Source organism: Conger conger, chromosome 15, assembly GCF_963514075.1.
Source record: "Conger conger chromosome 15, fConCon1.1, whole genome shotgun sequence".
NCBI classification, from domain to species: domain Eukaryota; kingdom Metazoa; phylum Chordata; class Actinopteri; order Anguilliformes; family Congridae; genus Conger; species Conger conger.
This window is the reverse complement of record NC_083774.1, coordinates 26,841,205-26,857,395: the sequence shown is the minus strand read 5'-3', so window position 1 is coordinate 26,857,395 and position 16,191 is coordinate 26,841,205.

The window sequence follows — 16,191 nt, the reverse complement described above, 5'->3', positions numbered from 1 at the left end:
AAGACCAGGGTTGTAGCCCCTTGCTTTAGGATAATGCTGATAAAACCAGACTGTTATGAGTTCAAAGCTAAAAAACAAATTAAGATTTATTTCTGTTCGTTCTTTATTTATTGTGGTGAATAAAAATTCATGTATCTTCGTGTTTTGTCCAATAATATGGACAAAAAGCCTCTCGCTTGTGGACTTGAATGTTTGTGGTCGGAGCTCACCTTGTCCAGTTGCATTCATCAGCCTGTCCTGGCAGTGAGACCTCCTCTGTCAATTTGGACTCAGACCTCAACCCTCCCTGGGCGATGCTCCTGCTGCCTTTTTGAGACGCAGACAGGGTCAAAATCTTGCTGTGGGCTGTGGGGCATATCACTGCTGAAGGAATATCTCTGCATGTATACACTTGGGTATTGGGCTTTTCCCAATGTATCTTTCCTTGTCAGAATGGTCATAATTACAAGTTTCCGAGGTACCTGGAAAGCAGAAATAATCGTTATGGGGTCAGTACTGAAGTGGAGTGAGCAGATCGCTTTAATACTACAGCAGAGTGAGCAGATCGCTTTAATACTACAGCAGAGTGAGCAGATCGCTTTAATACTACAGCAGAGTGAGCAGATCGCTTTAATACTACAGCAGAGTGAGCAGGTTGGTTTAATACTACTGCAGAGTGAGCAGGTTGGATCTGGGCTAAAACAATATGAGCAGGTTAGGCTGGCGCTGACGTTCATTGTCTTAGTTGAGGCTGGGTGGTATTTAGCAGCGCAGTTAATCTCCTCTTCAGGCGATAAGGTCGTCTTCTCTCTGCCACGCCAGCCCTCGTCACTGTCAGTGAAGGGAGCGGGTATAGCGGCTGCACTGTCCGGCTGATGGTGAGGATCGCAGCCCTCATGAGTCGCTGTGTGGGCGGGAATCGGCGAGGTCAGGAGCCTGCCAGTATGCTTCGGGGGGGAGATCGTTCCGGTAAGTTGTCAGATCGGGCAGGCCTGAGCAGGAGACGCCGACCCGCGCTGCTAAATTTACCTCTTGCTGTCGGGTCCTCATCGCCCCCCCCCCCAGGCCGGATGAGTCATGTGGCCCTGCCGCCTCAGTCGCCACGGCAACCTCAACAGGGGTCAGAGGTCGGGGCAGGCCCGTCAGGATACAGGTAAGGCAGGGTGCTCCTCCGGCGTCTCCCGCTGCTGCTGCCCCTCGTCCGTTTCGAAGTTCTGCAGCCCCTGCGCCTCCTCCGTCCTGCGCCTCCTCCGCTTTATCTTGGGTCCCCATCGGTGTGAGCGCCGCCCGACTCCAGCAGGTGTGATATGATTAAGCGTGTGACGCACGAATCTGTCCAATTATTACACATGTAAATGTATTGCTCATACACAGCTCATGTCTCATGGCAACGCAGCAGGTTCGTCACTGGGGCTTTTTTTCTCTCCCTTTCTCACCTCACAGTAAACTTCCAGCTTGATTAAGAAATTGGGTAAATATCATTCTCTGCCTCTGCATTAGATGTGTGGTGAGCGTCTGTTTCAAAATGGCTGCCGTGCATCACCCATACAGGGGCTACACATTGGCGGTGGTTGAGGCGAGACTCGGCCTCATCTGTGTATGCTTTGTGTCACTGCCCGCTGAGAAAAGCACTATACAGTATCAATGCGACATTGGCTCAAACAGTAAGTGCAGTCGTCTGGCAGTCGGAAGGTTGCCGGTTCGATCCCGCCTGGTGTCCAAGTGTCCCTGAGCAAGACAGCTAACCCCAAAATGCTGCTGATGTGCCTTGCATGTGCCTTGCATGGCACTAACCAATTGCTCTTGGTGTGTGTGTGTGTGTGTGTGTGTGTGTGTGTGTGTGTGTGTGTGTATGAATGGGTGACTGATAAGCATCAATTGTACAGCGCTTTATAAGTGCCAGCCATTTACAGTACAAGAAATTATTATTCCCCCCAAAGTTTTAAATGGCATCTGTAGCTAAAGAGGCCTGATAGATGCCATATTCTTGGGCAGGTTGTTATTAGTGGGAATATGTGCTGCCTGTTGGTATCACGGCCCAGAGCATAAATCTCCTCTGCCACTGGACTGCTGACAGGTGATTTTACACCTGTCGGCCTCGATTGCAGTTCTCAGCAGCGCAGAGAGCCAATATGAAGTTCTGCTGAACGGCGAGATTCTCAGGCAGGTTGCACAAAGTGCACTGGAATTAGCAATTAGCCGTGTTAACAGGTTCAACCGCTACTCCAGTTCAGGGCTGCAGTATGCAGTGACATTAATAAGAGCTACATTTTGGAGTGAGATTAAAAAGAGCTGCATTATGCAGCAACATTAAAAAAAGATCCTTGGACTTCAGTGAAATTTAAAAGCTGCCGTGTGTTGAAGTTTGAAAGGCTTCATTATGTAGCGATATTAAAAAGAGTGGCGAGAATTAGTATAAAAGCTTTTGTGTCAGGTTTGACTTGGTCTTGTTTCTTTTATGTGAAATTGCTGATGTACAGTACTGTGCAGAAGCCTTAGGCACCTTAGACTTTATTATGTATATGTTTTTGTGTGTGTGTTAGTATAAAATAACACATTTGAGATTTCTAAATGTTCATTTTCCAAAAGATTTAATTTGACAGAGACATTTTTGTATTTAATTTTAAAAAGTAACATTACTGTAAGCAATTTACAACTTTGAACATAAAAACTTGATCAAGGCTGTCTGAGATCAGGAGCAAGGAGCCAACCCAAGTCTGCAGAAGAACTGTGGCAAGTTCATGCTGGGAACAACCTCCCTGCTGATTGTCTTAGCCAAAGCTGACCTGCAGTTCTATATCTCAGAGAAGTAATGCAGTTTTAACACTGAAGGGTGATCACAAAAAATACTGATTTGATTCAGTTTTTATTATTCTGCCAAATTACTAAAATGTAATGTAAAATGCATAGTACGTTTATTTAGGACCTTTCATTGAATTATTTTTTGAAGGAATCTTATCTGTACAGAATGTTATACAGGTGCCTAAGACTTGCACAGTACTGTACTTCACCTTTAGCTAGTGGCCTGTCATAGTTTTAGTGTGGAAGTAGGATGCTGCCCTGTACAGCTCTCTAAGGTGTGGATTTTGTTCTTGCGTGTGGAAATGTTGGTCAGGTTTGGGGGATACAGGGCTCTGATGCTGCCAGGGGACAGGATTCGATCTGCGCAGCGCGATGACATCGTGTGCACTGTGTATTTTATTTTTTTGTTTCGTTTTTTGTTTCTTCATTTGACTGCCGACTGTGAGATTATGCCTACAAATGCACGGAACCACGCTGTCCCGTGATAGCCAGTAGACACATTATTGCAGCCAAAAAGTGTGCATCCCTTTCTGTATACCGTTTTGCCTTGCGATTTAGATGTTCTTAAATGTGCTTTGAATATGTGTTACTGTCATATTCATTTAATTTGCCGCATCCTGCCCATTCTAATCCACCCCCCACAACTCCTACAGATATATAAGTGGTGTGTCCCCACCCTGACAACATTACAGAATAGGGTGACCTCAGAGTGTCTAACTGGTTGTGTCTCATATTTGGCCAAAGGAATGTTAACAGATCTATAGAAAGACCTGGAATTAGTCATTCATTAGAATAGGTCACTTTCCCCCAGTGAAACTCAGCCAATAGCAATAATTACATACCATTCCTTGGCATCTCTTTTCCCCAAATTAATTCATCAGCTCAAGACGCATCCTTCACTTAATGAATGAGAATTTTTGTTCATTCCACCGGCTTTCTGATGGCATGTACTAATTAGCGGTGCAGCGTGGATAATGTCTTGGCCGAGTTTACATAGAACATTAAGAATGACATCTCCCCTGCCTGTCTGTGGAATGTCTAATTAGCCTGTAGAATCGGGCGAGCCATGCGCGGGAGGAACTCACTTTCATCCGCTGCCTCTCATTTCCTGGTTGAGCGGAGAAGGGCACTGTCAGAGAGACTGAGAGACGCACGAAACGGTGAAGAGGGGAAGCGCGCGGATACGTCTCCTCACCCCCTGCCGACCGCCAGCGCCACCGTGTTTCTCAGCCAGCAGGTGTGTTCCTGAGGGATTTAATTAAAGAACCGACGGCAGGAAAGCGAGAGATTACTTTGGTGTGTGTGATTATGAGACACCCTATTCCCTGTCTGATTCAGGCATTTAATAAGTAGAATTATCCAGAGAAATGTTTTATTGATTAAACCTCTCCACCCTCTCTCCTCTCTCACTCCTCCCTCTGTCCTTCTCTCTCTCTCTGTGTCTGCCTCTTTCTGCCCCCTGTCCCCAGAGTCTGACCAACTCCAACTGCTTTACTACATTACATTACATTATTGGCATTTGGCAGACGCTCTTATCCAGAGCGACGTACAACAAAGTGCATACCCATAACCAGGGATAAGTTCGCTGAAAGACCCTAGAGGGAAGTACAATTTCAACTGCTACCTGTACAACAAAGATAAGGACAAGGGCCAATTTTATTTATTTTTTGAACAAAGAAACAAAGAAACAACAGAGCAAAAGTGACCAAAGTTAACTATCCAAACACTGCTTACCTAGCCAACTAAAAATACCGATACACAAAGCAAGTCACAGAGACAACAATGAAGGTTCACAGGGAGGTAGGGAGGGATGGGGAGAGGTGCTTGAAGAGGTGTATCTTCAGCTTGCGCTTGAAGGTGGGGAGAGATTCTACAGTTCTGACCTCAACGGGGAGTTTGTTCCACCACCGTGGAGCCAGAACAGACAGTAGTCTCTGTCGGCAGCTGCCATTGGTTCCTTTTCTCGTTTGTCTCACTTCACTGGGTCTGCCAGTGGCAGCCATTGGCGGGACTGCCAGATCATTGTCACTCAAATGCCACTTGCTTAACAGATTGTAATTTTGTCCATCGTTTACCCAAGATCCTTTAGGCTTTGATTTTAACCCACAGTCATGGGTTAATTATTTTCTGTCAGATATCTCTCCTTTCACATACATATGCATAATCTCACGACCACAGCAGTGACTACATTAACAACGTGTCCCCAATGTGTGGTCATGCTTGCATGCTTACTCACTCTCTCAGAGGGCCACAGTCTGCTGTGTTTTTTGAGCCCATAAGTGATCAATCTTGGTCACCGATTGGCTCAAGAGTCTATGTACCCCTTTCCAAGGCTTAATTGGGCTGCTGAATAAATGGAATAACACTAAAACCTGCAACCACCGGGACCCTCCAGTTTTTTTTTACACTGTGCTCCACAGGAACTGCTTTCTTCTGCTTTCTTCTTAGTCAGGAGGTAGCAAGTATTTGGGTGAAGTTCTGCTCATTTACAGCAAGGCTCTGCTGTAACCTCTGTTTTGTAGGTGATGGCAAACCATGTCCTCTACATACAGCACAGGTTTATGCAGATGTTAGACATGGGTTGCATCCCTGCCTCACTCTACAATCACCATAGATTTTATATAGGTCTTCAGCAATTTCAGGAACATTTCAGGAATCACTCAAAATATGATTGAACAGTTGTAGTCCACACTCAAAATGTGCAAATACCTCTTAGAGTAATTTTTTTGCATCTCATTTGTAATACCATCAGCACATGAAGTTCCTGATTGGACTCCCTATAGTCTTTCATCAAGCTCTGGGTTGGTGATAAGGGAGCCCAGGGGATTTTGGTTGTTTTAAATCGTTCTTGATAGTTTAGTCTTTCGTAGATGGAAGTTTACAAAACTTTATAGACCTGGTCAGTGTTTACCCTGTCCTCTGCATATGGTTATGTTTTCCCCTCCCGCTGATACATTGCTCTCAGCACACATCTCAGCTTGTCTACAAGACATCTCTAACTGGATGGCAAACTGTCACGGAAACTGACCTTGGCTAAAACTGAGATGCTATGTCTCCCATCCAAGTTCTCTCCCTGTATAACTTTCTCCTCACGGTGGACGGCACTGTAGTGTTGACGTCTTCATCTGCTACGAAGCTCAGAGTGATACTGGAAACCCATCTGTGATAGTCATGGTGATCTTTCCTCTGTAACATCCAGAAAATCTGCCCCTTCCTAAACTCCGAATCAACACAGCTCTTCATCCGGGTGTTGATCCTCTCCCGTTTGGACTACTGCAACTCCCTCGCTGCTGGTCTACCCACTTCCACCATCTGACCTCTGTAGCTCATCCTCAATGCTAATGCCCACCAGATCTATATCCTCCCCAGGCCCAGCCATTTCACTCCACTGGCTACTGATCTCAGCTCACATGAAAATTTAAACCTTGGTGACTGGTCTGTCAGGCAGCTCTGTTATGTCTTCAAAACATCATTAGGCCCTTCTTGACTACTAGTTCCTGCTGAAAAAAACAGCTTCCGCTAGGTTTTGGTTGGTTTGGTTTGGCTGGTAGCTGGTTGACCAGCTCAGACCAGCTCCCAGCTTGACATGGTTTGACCAGCTCAAGCTATATTTTGAAACAGCTGGTAGCTGGTTGATTAGCTACCACCCCAGACAAGCTACCAGCGCTAGCTGGTTGACAAGCTCATTCCCAGCTAGAACAGCTCCATTTTCAAGGTGGCATAGCTGGATTTTACAGTAGGGGTACCCTCTCTTCTGCTACCTCTGGGTGCTTGTCCTCACCACCTGGTTGTCTTGGTCACTTCCCCTGTCTGTTCTGGCCCCCAGTGATGAGGGAATTGTTAGGGAAAAATGCCCTTTTTAACATTTCACAGGTGAGCATCGTCTGATGAAACAGATCCAGTAAAAACACAACAATAGCTATTCTTCTCTTTAACTTTCGGATTTATTTGCAAAGAAATGACAGAAAGTGAGAAAGCTTACCGGCTTTCTGATTTGCATCAGACACAGTAAGACTCTTATACACACTTTTCCCAAAGGGGGGGCTTTACCAAAACAAAAAGACATGAAGCTGGCCACGAACATTTATCAGTATTTTGTCTTCTGAATTCCCCTTGTTGACCTTGCTGTAAGACCAGAATGTGCGAGCTGAGAAGCAAATACATTAAGGTCAAAGGCTGTCTGTCTGCTGGAGAGAGACAGAGAAAGACTCATCGTAAGCAGTTCATTCAGAAAGTGGTCTAATAGTAATAAGGATTATCACTGAAAGGTTATTTGTAATCACGTGATTGTCTTTATGTTAACACACATTGTCAATTAAGAATCAATTAAGACAATTACCCTTACAGAATGCAATTCAGGATGAAAGCAACCCCTGCCAATCAGAAATCATGGCTGTCCTGGCCTTCTGTAGCTATCCTGTTTGTTTCCCTGGATCTTCTTTTAAGATAATAATGTTATAGGTATAGCTGTGTAATGGATTTGCTGTATAGTGGAATTAACTTCCGTTTCCAATACCAATTGCCAGTTTGTTTGGTCCTCTACAATCTAATTATACTTTAAACAGACTCTGGGCGATATCACAGGTTGACACTGATATTCTCCACTGTTCTAAGTTACTCTGGATAAGGGCACCTGCTTACTGATTGGTCAGTAATGTGTTTCCAATTTTCACAAAACTGTTTCGCAAAACTGTTTCATGTTGCTGAAATCCTCATATAGCATTTGTATTTCCTGAAGTCATTGTATTCTTTATCTTTAATGGGCTGACTGTTCCAATGAGTGATTTTTTTATTGTGCATGCTCTGAATGATAAAAAATACAATTAACTCAAAGCGAACAACTGATGGAAAATGGGAAAGCTAACAATGCTTTTCGCCATTTTTGTTTGTCTTTAATAATAATGTTGATTCTCTAATGATGCTGATAATGTTGTAAATAATTTCCAAAGATGAGTTTACTTCCTAGGGGGCAATTGTAACGAGGCTGTGGCTATGTGCCTGACGAGTCATTTAGTGTTCCAAAGATCAGTGTCTTTCCCTGGATCCCTAGGGCATGCCTCAGTGTGGATATTATGGGACGTTTCCTCTTTGTAATATGGAAATTCATAGGACGGAATATGTACTGCACAATGGAAAAAAAAAAAAATTCAGCACTGACATTTTAAACTGGTTTCCCCCGTTTTTTATGTTGTTTGTAATTTGTCAGCGTTGACTTGACCCAAAGTGAAATGCCTCTCCTCGGGTACAAATGGCTTTTTGATGGATTGAAACATTAGGAGACAGTGAACAAATAGTGCAACACACTCCAGTCCTTCAGGGTAACTATTTCTATCTGAACATTTAGAGTTTAGAGTTTAGAGTTTTGGGTCCAGATATAGATTAATTCATGCCTGAGTGTGTAAAATTTCTCATTGTGTCTCAGTAGTCATTACATTACATTACATTACATTCTTGGCATTTGGCAGACGCTCTTATCCAGAGCGTCGTACAACAAAGTGCATGCCCATAACCAGGGCTAAGTGCGCTGAAAGACCCTAGGGGTACAATTTCAATTGCTACCCGTACAACAAAGATAAGGACCAGGGCCTATTTTATTTTTATTTTTTTAAACAACAAATAAACAAACAAAGCAAAAGTGACCAAACTTAACTATCCAAATACTGCTTACCTAGCCAACTAAAAATACCGAATCACAAAGACAACAATTAAGGATCACAGGGAGGTAGGGAGGGATGGGGAGAGGTGCTGCTTGAAGAGGTGCGTCTTCAGTTTGCGCTTGAAGGTGGGAAGAGATTCTACAGTTCTGACCTCAACGGGGAGTTTGTTCCACCACCATGGAGCCAGAACAGACAGTAGTCGTGAGCGTGAGGTGGAGGTTCGGAGAGGGGGAGGTGCCAAGCGGCCTGTGGAGGCTGAACGAAGAGGTCTGGCAGGGGTGTAAGGTCTGATGATTTTTTCTAGGTAAGCTGGGGAAGACCCCTTAACTGCTTGGAAGGCTAGCACCAATGTTTTGAATTTGATGCGAGCCATGACAGGCAGCCAGTGGAGAGAAGTAAGCAGGGGGGTGACGTGTGAGTATTTGGGAAGGTTGAAGACCAGACGAGCTGCTGCATTCTGGATAAGTTGGAGGGGTCTGATGGCGGATGCTGGGAGGCCAGCCAAGAGGGAATTGCAATAGTCCAGGCGGTACAGAACCATCGCTTGGACCAGGAGCTGGGTCGAGTAGGGGGTGAGAAAGGGGCGGATTCTCCGTATGTTGTATCGGAAGAACCTGCATGACCAGGTCACCGCCGCAATGTTCTCGGAAAGGGACAGTCTGCTGTCCATCACCACGCCCAGGTTCCTTGCACTGGGTGATGGCGTGAGTGTGGTATCCCCAAGGGAAATGGAGAGATCCAGGTGGGGAGAGGTATTAGCAGGGATGAATATCATTTCAGTCTTGCCTGGGTTGAGCTTTAGATAGTGGTTATCCATCCAGCTCTGGATGTCACTCAGGCAAGCAGAGATACGGGCAGAAACCTGTGTATCAGATGGTGGGAACGAGATGAAGAGTTGAGTCGTACAGGTTTGGTTGGCTACTTAATTCACATCAGTTCTTTTGCTCTACTTCATCTATCATCGATTGGTCATTCACAGTGAGCAATCAATGAATTGCCACTGCTTAAAATTCAGTTTTGCAAAGTATCAGTGCTGCTAAGCCATTTTATAAAGGCTGCTTTGATCTATGAGCCCACATCACAGAGCTCAGCGAACAATGACTCAAAGAGCTGACCTCGGATCAGCCAGTAAGACAGATTGCAGAGAGGCCAGAGAATTTTTCTGACAGGCAGTGCTTGAACTCTGCACGCATGAAAAGATTTGTAGTGCTTCAACACCATTTGCTTTATGGAACAGAACAGTGATGAATATTAATGACTTCGGGCCAGATGTACTAAGCTTTTTGCGGCGATTTTCAGCCGCAATGCATTTCAGGGCGGATCGCGTAAATAAAGGGTGGATATATTATAATTATGGCTGATTATGTATTCACTTGCACTTACTCAAGTTCACGCACTTAATGAGAGTCGATTTGTGTGTGAAATTTCTCCGCCTCTAAAGAGCAGACGTAAACCGAGGCGTAAACGGTTTTTGTCCTGCGCTGGATAGGCTTTTACGTGGCAGCCGATACATCGATATCGCCACACGCAGTATCAATGCACTAAACATGTGTTTTAACTTTACTGTTTAAGATCTGGGTGGCACGGATGGTGCAGTGGGTAGCACTGCTGCCTCACAGCAAGGAGGTCCTGGGTTCGAATCCCCGTCGGCCGGGGCCTCTCTGTGCGGAGTTTGCATGTTCTCCCCGTGTCTGCGTGGGTTTCCTCCGGGTACTCAAAGACATGCACGTTAGGCTGATTGGAGAGTCTAAATTGCCCTTTAGGCATGAGTGTGTGAGTGAATGGTGTGTGTGCCCTGCGATGGACTGGTGACCTGTCCAGGGTATATTCCTGCCTTTCGCCCAATGTATGCTGGGATAGGCTCCAGCCCCCCTGCGACCCTGATCAGGATAAGCGGGTTCAGATAATGGATGGATGGATGGATGTTTAAGATCTGCCTCTTCTCTTTCGCCTTCGCCTTTAGCCTTCATAAATAAAACGTTGACTTCAGGCAGACTGCAACCACACCAACACACTCTCGTCAGGATGCATTTTGCGCTGCGAGCTTCATGTATGTAAATATGGCCCTTTGTGTTTACCCAGTTGGTTTTCATGTGTCACATAGCTTTTTTTAAATAATACTTCTTTTTTTTTTCTTTCTTTTTTTAAGCTGGCCTGGACAGCCTACCCTCCTTTTGCATTTTGGGCTTTAGACATGCAGAAAGCAGTTAAGGTAATGGATAGGAAAGGGACCACAGCTGAGAAAGTGCCTTGGCGAATATGGAACCACAGGGTGTGTGGGGGGACCACATACAGGCTGTGCCATACGTAAGTACACATTGACATGGTTTCTGCTCTCTGTTTTTGACTGAGGTGATATCTGGTTAAAATGGGGAAATATTAATCAGGGGCGCTTTTTGTGACGTGAACCTTTTTTAATAGTACACATTCATTGTAACATCACTGTGGGTAGAATGAAGCTCCTAAGTCAGATAGTGATTAAGCCTTGATGTCTGTCAGTCATGTGTACAATTACGCTCAGTTACCACTTTATTAGGTATTTATTAGACTTGTTTTGTAGACCCTATTAAGTCTTATGCTGCTGTAGCCTGTCCAGGTTTGACGCGTTGTGAGCTCAGGGATGCTCTTATGCATACCACAGTGTAATGTGTGCTTATTTGCGTTACTGTCAGCTCACTGAATGTGTTTTGCACCATTCTTTGCTAATTCTAGAGACTGTAAAATCCCAGGAGATACAGAATTACTCAAACCACCCTGTCTGGCGCCAACAATCATTCCATGGTTGAAATCATTGAGATTTCCCCCCATCCTGATGGCTCATGTGAGCATTAACTGAAGCTGCTGACCCGTATCTGCATGCATTGCTCTGCTGCCACATGATTGCCTGATTAGACAATCATTTGCATGATTCTATGTGCATCCAAGATGTAGTTATGCCTTTTATATTCTGAAATTACTGGGCTGTAATGTACATAATATGTCAATATTTATTATGGAATTTTAATACTCCATGACTGATATAAATTAACATATGTAAAGGTTACTGTTGTGGAGGTGTTTCAACTGGTTTTTTCTGATTGTCTTTGTTGTTATTAAAGTTAATTGGCACACTTACTAAAGTTTTATTTGGTAGGATATTTTTTGTGTCTTTCAAGAAGACATTCTCAGAGGTGCTCCTTGTAACATGAAAGGCTTTAAGCCCCTTGAACACAAAGTTTATTCTAGCGTGAATATGCTGATGAATTAAGTAGTCTGTGTTCGCTTGCATTAAGTGTGTTTGTTGTTCAGTTCCTAGAGCGCAGGTGTTTTTGTTTGCTATTTAAACTAATTTTGTGTGTTTCCTCATGGCTGGTGTTCTTGATTAGAGTACCGTAGACACATTTATTGGGACGTGTTTTCGACAGAGACGGAGACTGACAGTGTGTGTCTGTCAGGATATTTCACAGAAGCAGTTTAGATCAAGCTTCAGAACAGTTTCATTTCAGCCTTTTATCCCCCCTGTGGAGAGTTTACAGATGAACACATACCCCACATCCCCTGTATGTGCTGGGGGTATTAGCCTCAGCATTGCTGTTGGGAACATGAACCTCAGCTGGAAATGCCACCTGGGAGCCCCTATCCTCATTACTCTTTTATTGTAGCAACATGTGAGGGGGAGTGGGGGGTGAATGGAGATTGGCACTCACCATGTGCCAGAGATGAGGCGTTGGTGGAGCTGCTTGGAAAGATGTGATTAGTTTAAGGCTGAAGTGGGTCTCCCGTGGTGCCCGGCGGGGAATGTAAATGCACAATCACACAATGGCGGTTCAGAAGCTGGCTGCGCTGATTGGCCTTCATTAGAGCTGCCACAATCAGTCTTAAAAAATGCAGATTTAAACACGTCTGTCTGAAGACTGTTACTGGGGATGAATCTGCTGACAGGTGTCTGGGCATTGCTGCTTCTGCCTCTCCTCAAGAGCGCGGCAAGTGGCGTTTTTCTCGAGTGGCTGTAGTACTGCATCTCAGACTGCTCTCACTGTGATCTCTGTGTGGCCAAAAAAAAAGCAAGATCTGGAAATATGCCTCACCTGAGGTGTGTTAGAGACAGCGAATGTTCACGGCAAACTATGTTTGCAGCAAACAGTTACTGTTGAACGATTTTAAATTAATATTCCATTTAGTTCTGTTCTGTTTAGTTTTGAATATAAATGGATGCGACTTAAAATTCAACAATGCCAGCTAGCTGATTTGTTGTTTAGCTGTGATTAATTTTTTTAAGGTAAGAACAAATATTGCATTGATTAAGGTGTATTATAACAGCCAAATAATTATAAAATAATAATAATGTCAACTTTAGTTCTCTCTGCGTCTTCCCCATCACCAGCCATTTCCGTTCACGGCGCACAACCTTTTAAAATATTTCGCTAACGTTAGCTAATGTTAAACATAAAAAAGCTTTAACATGTTCAATATGTGCGATGTCGCGAGCTAATACATAGCTAATAACTGAAGACGTGAATGAATATAAGGGGGCTTTAAGTACTGAGGGGTAGCCTCTGTATAGCGCTGAAGTGAAGAGTTCTCAGGCTCTCCCGCGGTCCCGACAGCCCTGCTGCCCATCATGGCGTAGATGAGGATGTCGCGTGGCAGGTGTGTGACGAGGTGTCGAGGGGACAGGTGTGTGACGAGGTGTCGAGGGGACAGGTGTGTGACTCGCGCCGCAGGTATGAGCTCTGCCAGATGTTCAGCGCCATCTCAAGGGGGAAGGCGGGGGTCGAGAGAAACGGGGGAGGGTTTTGTTTTTCATTTATCCTTTCTTTATTCTTGTCTTCTTTTTTTGCCCATACTGCCATTTACAGACCAATTTACAGTTGATTAAATAAAAATTTAAACTAGTAAATCACATTTAAATTGCATGACTATTTGCGTTACTGTCACCTTCCTGTCAGCTTTGACCGATCCTTCTCCTCTGACCTCTCCCATGAACAACGTGTTTTTGCTCGCGGATCTGCTGCTTACTGGATGTTTTTTGTTTTTTGCACCATTCTCTGCAAACTCTAGAGACTTTTGTGCATGACAATCCCAAGAGATCAGTAGTTTCTGAGATACTCAAACCGCTCTGTCTGTCACAGTCATTCCAGGGTCAAAGTCACTTACATCACATTTATTCCCCATTCTGATAATTGGTCTGAAAAGCAGCTGAACCTCTTGACATCTACATGCTTTTATGTATTTAGTTGCTGGTTAAATATCAATTGATTGACTGGCTAATTGATACAGTGGCTAATGTTACCACTTTCTAATACTATGTTGCCAACACAATTTGTCAACATTTAATTGCTCTGTGATTGCCATATGACATACAAAAAAATAATGTAGAATATTTTCACAAAAAAATTATCAATATCAATATCGCTGAAGATGTGCCTGGAATGACATTACCATTTTAATTGCTGCATATGACCCCTTTCATTACCATAGTTGTTTATCTGGGGAGAGAGAACAGGCACTATGCTGCCTAGCAACTAATGTTGCTTACAGTATACTATGCTAACATGCCATTTGCTTCCAACACAGTCATTGTGAGAAGAATGAGTGAGAAAGCAGGATGCGCTATGGTGCATATGTAGGGCAGGAGGAAGTTGATCCAGAGACAAATAGCTCATGCGTTTGTGATGATAGTGAGCAGCAGAACTAGATGCCCCTGCGCCAAAGAGATTATCTCTCTACAACAGCAGACCTTCTGCAGACTATTCCTACTGTTCCAACTGTGCTAGTCATGCCATCCTCATCAATGGCTTTGCCGGGTGTGTGGGTGTTAGCAATACACCCATACTAATGTTTAGCCAAGTGTGTGTTGTGTGTGTGTGTGTGTGTGTGTGTGAGAGAGAGAGAGAGAGAGAGAGAGTGGATTTTTTCACCCCCACCTCTACCCACTGTGCTCCCTCACAGAGACCTAGGAACAGTCATTAATAATAGAGAGCAAGGGAGAGAGAATGGGAAGAGAGAGGAGAGGGAAGAAAGAGAGGGAGTGAGAGAGAGACTGACTGACTGCTGGACAGATAGATGGACAGAGAGATAAATAGAATGGGAGAGAGAGGAGAGGGAGAGAGAGAAAGAGTATTTGTCTGGTTACAGCTGGTTAGTCTGGGAATAGCGTATGGCGGCGTATCAATACCAGAAATAGCGAGAAAAAACAAGATGCGCGTGCATGAAAATCCAGAAGCCGCCTACCAAATCCGAATCCTCAATGCCTACAATATTGCACTCAAAGACAGGCTGTCCTCGCGCACGGCTTTTTGTATACGCGCGTCTCAAAACAATTACAGGCTGCGCGCGCTGTTCCTGCGTAGATTTTGTTTTCTCTGACGATTTTTGCCATTGATAGCTGCCATAATAACAAACCCATTTCTGAGCACTCACAGCTCAACAGTTTGCCTCATATACTCATCCTCCATTACATGAGCGTGCTTTTGCAGACAGTAGATGGCTGGGATGAAAGCGACAATGGTGCTCATTGAGGGGGTCTCCAGGGCCTCTGAAAGCTAATAAAAGCTAATAAAGCGTAGCTTTTCGGCTCCAAGCTTCCGTCCAACCTGCCGGTGACCTGCCTGCCTGCAACAGCGGCAAGACGCACAAACACCGCAGCACAACCTTGGTTGACTACGTCCAGCATATGAAATACTTTAAATTTACTACGGTGGTAACTTTTTAAATGGTTGCCATTTATATAGCGCCTTTATCCAAAGCGCTGTACAATTGATGCTTCTCATTCACCCATTCATACACACACTCACACACCAATGGCGATTGGCTGCCATGCAAGGCACCGACCAGCTCGTCAGGAGCATTTAGGGGTTAGGTGTCTTGCTCAGGGAACCGGCAACCCTCCGACTGCCAGACGACTGCTCTTACTGCCTGAGCCATGTTGCCCCATGGCAACATGTTTTAAAACACGATCCCTGTGAGCTTTCAATGCAATGCTACTAACCAAAACATTAATATGAGCAAATTTGTTTCTCAATATTGGTGACAGCAAAAAAAGAAAGGAAGAAAAAGTCTCATAATATGCAACGATGTTGCTGGCGTTTAAATAATTCAAGTATATTTACTTGTCACTTGTACACAGATAAAGGGTGTGGTCCGGGTGTGGTTTGCTGTAGAGCGCCACCTAGCTGCACACATATTTAACATATTTATTCATGTTTCTCATCATTCCTTTTTCATGTAAAAATTGTATTTGAAATATTTTAACATGTGAGACCAGTGGTGGCTCATGGGCTACAAACTGAGGAGTGGGACAACATCCCCTGAGACCAGGGGTGCACAGCAAGGGCCGATCCATTTCAGGATTGTGTGCCAACTTCTGCTCTTAATTATTTCATTGACTCAATCATATCTTATCTGAGTACCAGCTACAGCTGCAGGCTGCAAGTGTGTCCTAATGATTTTACTGTGCTCAGGTACAGGCTTGAACCAGGGTCATTCACAGAGCTGTCAGCAAATTAAAAACAAGGCAATCGGTTGGAACAAAAGGCAGCATGCGGACCAGCCCTCAAGGACCGGAATTGTGCACCCCTGCCTTAAACTAATTATTGATCTTGACTTGTTTAAATTCATTTTCCTTGATTAACAATAGGAATATGTTACAAAGTTACTCAGGGGTTGAAGGGGATGTGTTCTGCCTCCTCAATTTTCAGCTCTGAAGCCCCCACTGTGAAAAAAGATCAATGTATGTGTTTCGTACTAGTGTTTCTGATGCAGGACTGGAGTG